This window comes from Leopardus geoffroyi, chromosome E1 (assembly GCF_018350155.1).
Source record: "Leopardus geoffroyi isolate Oge1 chromosome E1, O.geoffroyi_Oge1_pat1.0, whole genome shotgun sequence".
NCBI classification, from domain to species: Eukaryota; Metazoa; Chordata; class Mammalia; order Carnivora; family Felidae; genus Leopardus; species Leopardus geoffroyi.
Window position 1 is genome coordinate 19,502,750 of NC_059330.1, and position 8,226 is coordinate 19,510,975.

The 8,226-nt window shown below is 50.9% G+C and overlaps 1 non-coding gene across 1 annotated transcript; it reads left to right on the forward strand.

The window, feature by feature from the left end:
* Positions 1 to 7,248: 7,248 nt before the first annotated feature.
* Positions 7,249 to 7,320, forward strand: TRNAT-CGU. Its single transcript has one exon. It is a non-coding gene; the product is annotated as a tRNA-Thr (tRNA).
* Positions 7,321 to 8,226: the final 906 nt, after the last annotated feature.

Genomic DNA, 8,226 nt, shown 5'->3' on the forward strand with positions numbered 1-8,226 from the left:
TGGGACACGGAAGGATGGTGGCTTCACTGCGGCTCAGCTTGGCTGGCGGGCTGAGGGGTCACTACTGCCACAAGTGCCCCGGGGGAGGGGGGGGGAGGTTGTGGCCTCTAGGGCCCAGGAAGTCCGGAGCCAGCTTCAAACCAGTCCTTCCAGGAACAAAACCAAGTGGTTGGGTTGGGGCTGCAGGGTTGGGTTCCCCTCACTCTCCTGCCACCCCTAGTTGGACCCTGGCTTTCACTCCAAGCTCTGATATTGTTCTGATTTGGGCAGGACGTTGGTGTGGCCTCTGGGCTTTAAAAAAAAAAAATGGTGGAGGGGCGCCTGGGTGGCTCAGTCAGTTAAGTGTCCTCCTCTTGGTTTTGGCTCAGGTCATGATCTCACGGTTCATGAGTTCAACCCCCACATCAGGCTCCCCGCTGCTGGTGCTGAGCCCACTGGGGATTCTCTCTCCCTCTCTTTCTACCCCTCTCCCACCATGCTCTCTCTCCAAATAAATAAATTATAAGATTTAAAACAAAAATTAAGACCATGTTTTAAATGGTGGAGCTCCTGAAAGGCCCAAATGCAGAGAGAGCAAAGGTGCTGAAATCTGAGCCCCTTTAAGTCACAGTTAGTGAATGATGGGGGGCGGGGGGAGTCTCCAAAGATAGTCACCATTGATTTATTCCCTCCCTGTGTGCAGGCGTCTCCCCTACTGAGAGAGGTGGAATTTCCCTCCCCTCCCCCACCTTTGGGCTGGCCACGTGACTACCCTGATCAATACATGGAAAGGTGCATCATTTGTAGCAGAAGTGATAATCCTGGGACTTCTTGGCTCTGGCCCTAAGAGGCGGCAAGGAAACTTCCGTTTCCTTCCTCTTGACACGCACCCTCTTGGAGGGCGGCTGCCATGCTCTGAGGAACCCCAAGCAGCCACGTGGTAAACCGAGGTAAACTGAGGTCCCAGCCCAACAGCACCAGCTCAGTGCCAGCCATATGAGTGAGGTCATGGTGAGCCTTCCAGCCAGTCCAACACCCTTGCCGACAACAGATAGGGCAGAATTGCCTGGCCAACCCCCAGAACCACAAAAAGGGTCTAGGCTTTGAGGCGTTTGGTTACATAGCAATAGACGCATGAAACAGCGCGTGTTCAGGAGTTTGCTCTCTGTCAGGCCTCCCTCACAAAAACCCATCTTTCCCAAAAGGAATCCTCCCAAGCATCTTGGGGAATAATTGGGTCCATCAGTCCCCTGACCTCACCCAGGTAGTTCTCTTACTGTGCAGGAGCCCCATGGAGAATCCTGAGTGACTATGACAGCAGGATCACGTTCAGGGAAAGAATGAGTCCCGAGGGCTGTAGGTGCATAGCAGTTGTGCTCCCTAAGGCTCCTGCCTCATTTTGGGGCTTCTGGGGTGACCTGATGGTATTCAGCTCATGATCCGCCTGGGGGCCCTCCTCGTTCCTTTAAAGTCCAAGCCACCTTGAAACATCTTGTTAAGAGGGAATGCTCCGCCAGCAAGTGGAGGAGTCCGGGAAAGGTAATTGAACTAACCACCAAGAAGGGAAAGAAAGAGAGAGAAAGACGACCAAAGCGCATTAATCCTAAGTACGAAAAGCAGCCTTAATTTACATGTCTACAGGTGCGGCCTTCTCTCTAAAAAGGTTTCAAGTTGCGCTGACTTTTTCCTATTAACAGCAGCCTTAATTTAGAGCTTTCGGGCTGGCAAAGGGACCATGAAACCCGACCAAAGGGGAAAGTGTCAGGTTGCTACTGTGCCCAAGGAAAAAAGGTCAAATAGCGTTTCAGCCCCTGCTAACTTTAGCAGTGAATAATGAAGAAGGTGTTCAAAATTTAATTAACGCAGGACTGTGGCTAACAGCTAACTAACCCTGCTATTTTGGAGATGAGGAAACGAGATTAAATAACCACTGAGGGGACACTGGGCATGACCCCTCCCACATTCATTCAACATCATGGAAGTTTTTGTTTTTTTAATATTTATTTTTGAGAGAGAGAGAGAGAGAGAGAGAGAGCAGGAGTGGGAAAGGGGTAGAGAGAGAGGGAGACACAGAATCTGAAGCAGGCTCCAGGCTGTGAGCTGTCAGCACCGAGCCCAATGCGGGGCTCAAACCCATCAACTGTGAGATCACGACCTGAGCCAAAGTCAGACACTCAACCGACCGAGCCACCCAGGCGCCCCCAGCATCACCGAAGCTTTAACTCCTCCATGCAGATAACCACCAGCCCGTAAACCTAGCACCAAAGAGTGTGCTACATGTAACCTGCTGTATCAACGAACTACTGCTGTGTAACAACCCCCCCTGCAAAATGTAGTAGGTTGTAACAGGAACCATTCATTACTTTCACCATTTTGTGGCTAGGGTGGCAGGTCCTCTGCTGGGTGTGCCCGGGCTCAGTCTCGTAGCTGCATTCAGCTGATGAGGGGTCTGCTGGGCTGGAAGGTCCGAGATGGCCACACTGATGTGTCTAGCAGGTGGTGCCGGCTTTCGGCTGGGAGACTCTCCTGGCCTCTCACTCTCCGTTAGCCAGACTGCCTTCCTTGCATGGGGGTCTCGGGACAGGGCTCTGAGATATCTCACGGGCAGAAGCTGCAAGGTCTCTTGGGACCCAGGCTTGGGATTTTACACATCACTTTTGCCACATTCCACTGGTCAAGCCCATGTCCAAAGAGGAGGGCATACATAGACTCTGCCTCCGTATGGGAAAGCAGCAATGAATGTGAGCCTGAATTTAGTCTGCCACACCTGTCTATTTAAAATTACAACCAGGGGAGGGGCGCCTGGGTGGCGCAGTCGGTTAAGCGTCCGACTTCAGCCAGGTCACGATCTCGCGGTCCGTGAGTTCGAGCCCCGCGTCGGGCTCTGGGCTGATGGCTCAGAGCCTGGAGCCTGTTTCCGATTCTGTGTCTCCCTCTCTCTCTGCCCCTCCCCCGTTCATGCTCTGTCTCTCTCTGTCCCAAAAATAAATAAACGTTGAAAAAAAAAAATAAATAAATAAAAATAAAATTACAACCAGGGGAGCCTGGGTGGCTCCGTCAGTTAAGCGTCGGACTCTTGGTTTCCGCTCAGGTCATGATCTCACCGTTTCACGAGTTTGAGCCCCGCATCAAGCTCTCCGCAGTGCGGAGCCTGCTTGGGATTCTCGGTCTCCCTCTCGCTCTGCCCCTCCCCCATTCACCCTGTCTCTGTCTCTCTCGAAATAAACTTAAAAAAAAAAAAAATAGGGGCATCTGGGTGGCTCAGTCAGTTAAGATGTCCAACTTGGGCTCAGGTCATAGTCTCGTGGTTCATGAGTTCGAGCCCCGCACTGGGCTCTGGGGTGACAGCTCAGCGCCTTGAGCCTACTTTGGATTTTGTGTCTCCCTCTCTCTTTGCCCCTCCCTCTCTTGCATTCCATCTCTCTCCTTCCCTCTCCCTCGTCCTCTCTCTCTCAAAAATGAATAGACATTATAAAATTTTCTTCAATAAAAAAAAAATAAAAAATAAAATGACAACCCTTCCTCCCCCCTCTGGAATTTCCTATCCTTCTTCCCCGCTTGATGTTTCTCCCTAGTGCTTTTCACCAGCTGATATACTATGTTTTGCTTATTTCAGAATGGATGCTCCATTAGGGCAGGGATCTGTGCTGCTTAGTTCATTGCTATAGCTGCAGCACTGAGTCTAGCACATTGTAGGTGCTCAGTGAGGATGTGTTGAAGGAATCGATGATGGGAACCTCTTACTGTGCTATACGGAAGTGGGTATGGCCTGATTTCTGCCCCCGGGTTCTGTGTTCTTGAGCCAGCTCTCACACTTCGGTGAAGTTTCATAGCATCTTTGCGAATGCAAAAAGGTCCTAAAAATGGCACAGACGTTTAGAAAACAGAAGTCTGATCACATACTTACGGCTGCTCACTCAAGGAGACAAGACCTGGCTCCCAGGCCTACCAGCTGAGAAGTGCACCTGGACAGACCCACTGTGACCCCACCAAGGAGCAACCCAGGGCAGCCTAGGGTTGGCTGTGAGTCACAGCAGAGGGTCGGAGAGCGAAGAATTTTCTTTTCAGGTGCTTTTATAAAATACACTCCTTAGAGCAGTTTTAGGTCGGTGGCCAAATTGAGAGTTCCATATTGCCCCTCCCCCACGCACAGCTTGCCCCACTGTCAACATCCCGCACCAGAGTGGTACCTGTTACAGTCGATGAAATGATCCATTTAGAAGGACATGGGCAATGTTCATCCCACAATGGTAAGTGAGAAAAATCTGGACACCATGAAATATACATATCTGAAAATATGCATCTGACCCTCCTGTGTTTCATATACTCGATTTCATCAAACTCACAAGTTTAAAAAGCTATTCTTTTAGGTGCCATTAAAGGGGGAAAAGGCTGATAAGACTCCAACTAATCAGTTGTCCTGATTTTTAATTTGTTGGAATGTGAGGGAAAAAACCTGTGTCCGAAGATAAATACATTACAGTGTGTTTCACACACACAAGAATGTAGGTACTTGTGTTTCTCTCTGGTGGGGAGACCACAGGTCCTTTGAATTCTCCTGTTCATGCTCTTAAAAACTTGCCTGCTTCCTCAACAAATGGGTGTTGGGAAAGCTGGAGAGCCAAAAGCAAAAAAATGAAGTTGGATACCTACCTTATACCCCATACAAAAATGAGCTCAACATGGAATGAAGACCTAAACATAAGACCTGAATTGATATAGCTCTTAGAAAAAAAGAAAATAGGGGGAAAATTTCATGACGTTGGATTTGGCAATGATTTCTCGCATGAGACCAAAAGCCCAGGCAACAAGAACAAAAACAGACAAATGGAACTGATGACATCAAACTTAAGACTTCTGTACTGTAAAGGAAGCAATCAACACGAATGAAAAATCAACCTACAGAAAGGGAGAAAATATTAGCACATATCGAATAAGAGATTAACATCTAGGATATAAAAAGAACTCCTATAACCCAACAATAAAAAAAATAATAACCAGAATAAAAAATTGGCAAAGGACTTGAATAGACATTTCTTCAAAGAAGATCTACAAATGGCCGGCGAGCATAGGAAAATATGCTCAACATCACAATCAGGAAAATGCCAATCTGACCACAATGAGATACTACCTGATGCCCATTAGGATGGTCACTATAAAAAAAAAAAAAATGTATTGGCACAGATGTGAAGAAATTTGAACGCCTGTGCACTGGTAGTGGGAATGTAACATGGTGTAGCCACTATGGAAAACCGTACGGCATTTCCTTGAAAAAAATTAAAAATGGAATTACCATAGGATCTGGCAGTGCCACTTCTGGGCTATAGATCCCAAAGAACTGAAGACAGGATCTCATAATTGCATACCCGTGTCACCGCAGCACAACTCCCAACAGCAAAGGGGTCAAAGTCACCTAATTGTTCATCGAGGAACGAATGGATTTACAAAACACAGGGAACTATCGTTGAGCTTTAAAAAAAGGAGATCGTGTCCTGTGACAACACGGATGAACCTCGGGCACATTATGCTAAGTGAAATAAGCCAGTAACAAGAAGGCAACTACTTACTGTAGGACTCAACCTATAAGGTACCTTGGGCAGTCAAACTCTGAAACGCACAAAGTAGAATAGTAGTTGACAGGGGCTGGGAAGCGGTTGGGAAGGGGAGTTACTTACTGTTGGGTGGGTATAGTTTCAACAGAAGTTCCATTTGTTGCACAATAATGTCCACAGGGTAGACACCACACTTTTAGACGGTCAAGATAAAACTGTGTGTGGTTTTTTGGTTTTTTTTTTAGCACACACAAAAATCGCTTTCCTGGGTTTCCCTAAATCTCCACGCTGTATACTTTTTAAAAAGTTCTACAAATAAGCAAGAATGACTTTGAAGTGGCGGTGGAAGGGTGAGCAATGGTGCCATTGGTCTGATTTGTGTCTCCCCGCCGCCTCCCCCCCCCCCCACCCGCCCTCGCCCGGCGCTGGCCTGCAGGAGGGCTGCAGTTGGCCATGTCCTGCCCCCAGGAGGAGGGCTCTTCTACCCCCCACCCCCACCCACCTCTCCTGAAACAGAGGCTGTGGCCACACCAAAGTCGGACGGAGGGGCGTAACTGCCTTTAAAAATTTTTTTTAAACAAAATACAAGATCTACAAAAAAGTATAAAAGATCATAATAAGCACTCATATTCCCACCATTTTAGCTTTTTGCCTCTTTCATAGAATAGACACCAAACATTACCAACAAAGTTCCTTTTGTCCCCTATCTCCAGCCAGTCTCCTCCTCTCCTTTATATTTTACTACTTTATACTTGTACCTGCTTTGTACGTCTTTCCCTTTAATAAATGGTTTTATTGTCCGATATCCTTTCTGAAATCACATGTGGTTTTGCGCACTACCTATGCCGACAATCCTTCCTTTGACTCTAGATCATTCCTTTTTAATAGTGACCCCCTGTTCCCCGGCATGGACAGACTATCAGCTTCATCCAGGTCGCCTCCCAGGTTCACTCCCACTAGCACTGTCGCCACGAACATCCCTGGGGGCATCTTCTTGTGCGCCCACGTCGGTTCCTCCCGGGCAAGGCCATCTTGTCTAAACAGATATTTATCAGGAGTCTCCCGTGCCAGGGTTTGAAGGGCAAGGGCGGAGCGTGAACCAGCCGGGGAAGGTTTTCCTTACCCAGACTGCCGCTCCTGCGGGGTTAGCGAAGGAAAGTCACCTCCCCGCTCCCCAGAAGCCTGGCCCTCATCCCCCCATCCGGCTCCCTACATGTTTTTCCAAAGCCAGGACCGTCCACGCCTGCACTGCCCTTCTTGCCCCTTCGGCTCCCGGTATGCTCGGCCCGAAGCCCCGTAGCTGCCCGCGCAACCTGCCGACCCGACGGAAAAGACCCGGCCAAGGTCACACAGCTGGGCGCTCGCGGCCGCGGTATCCGCTTCCGCTCGCGTCGTAGCAAGCATCGGCCGTGGTTTTTCTCCGTCTGGGCTCCCGGTCCCGCCGAAGCCTCTCGCTAATCCCCGGCGGGCCTCCTCCCGGCTTTCCCGGGGAGGAGGGCGGGGCCGGGCCAGAGCGCCGCTAGTTCGGGTCCCGCCGCAGGCAGGACTCCGGCGCCAGGCCCGGCCCGACCAAGCGGCTGGCAGAGCTGGGTCTGCAGGGGCGGGTCTGGAGGGGCGGGCGGGAAGCCGGGGGCGGGGCCGGAGGCGGGGCCATGCGCTTCCTGCGCCTGCGCCGCCTACCCTCCACTGAGAGCTTCCACCGCTCGCTCGGCTGTCAGGCGCGGTGGCCAAGTGGTAAGGCGTCGGTCTCGTAAACCGAAGATCGCGGGTTCGAACCCCGTCCGTGCCTGGGGCTTGAGGTTGGGGCTTGGCGATGGGGGTCTGTTGTCCCCACGTGCGCCGTCCCTTAGCTGCGTGGCATCTTTTACTTTTCAGATTCCGTCCGGGCGTTCTCCAGTCTGCCCCTCCCCCCAGGCTGTGCAGCGCAGGCCCGGCCAGTTCGCTGGGGCTCGCGGGACCGCTGTTTGGACGCGCTCCGTCCCTGTCGCGCAGCGCTGCGCTAGTGGCACCGGCGTTCGTCTCTACGGGGCCCCGCTCCCCTTGCCGTCCTACGCCGGCCGGACCTTTATGGGGCCCCTGTGATACCGGTGGGGACACCGAGGCCCCAGGTGGAGAGCCCACGCGAGGCATTGACGTCGCCAGCGGGGGAAGGGGCTCTAGCGTCGCTTGGCTTTGCGTGTCTTAAGGGTGGGAGAACTTTCCAGAGAGGACTTTGGAATTTCTGGACCGGTGTTTTCTGGTTTCTATTTGTTCCTTGAAAGGTGAGTTATCCACCTGTGCTTACCGTCTGCCTTCTTGTTGAGGAAGCCAGCCACATCGCTCAACTGGTGGGCACTTAGTCCTTTCCCAGCTCTTGGGAACTGACAGTTTGAGTCTGGTGCCTGTCTGTGTGATCCGTTCATTCCGGCCCCCTAGCCGGTTATGACACTCCCCAAGTCATCTCTAGGATAAACAGCCCAATTTAATATGACATGATGTTGAGTGCCTCTAATTTCTGAATCACTCAGCCTGTCTCCTTTAATTGTAATCCTCAGCAATGAAAATACTACTCCAGAGATAGTTTCTTGAATGGAGCTTAGGCCTCCCTCGTTCCACATCCCATGCTTCTCTTAATGTGACCCCAAATCACATTACCTTTCCAGAGGCCCCCGTCACACAGTTGACCATGGGGACATGGGGAGCTTCAGGTGGACTG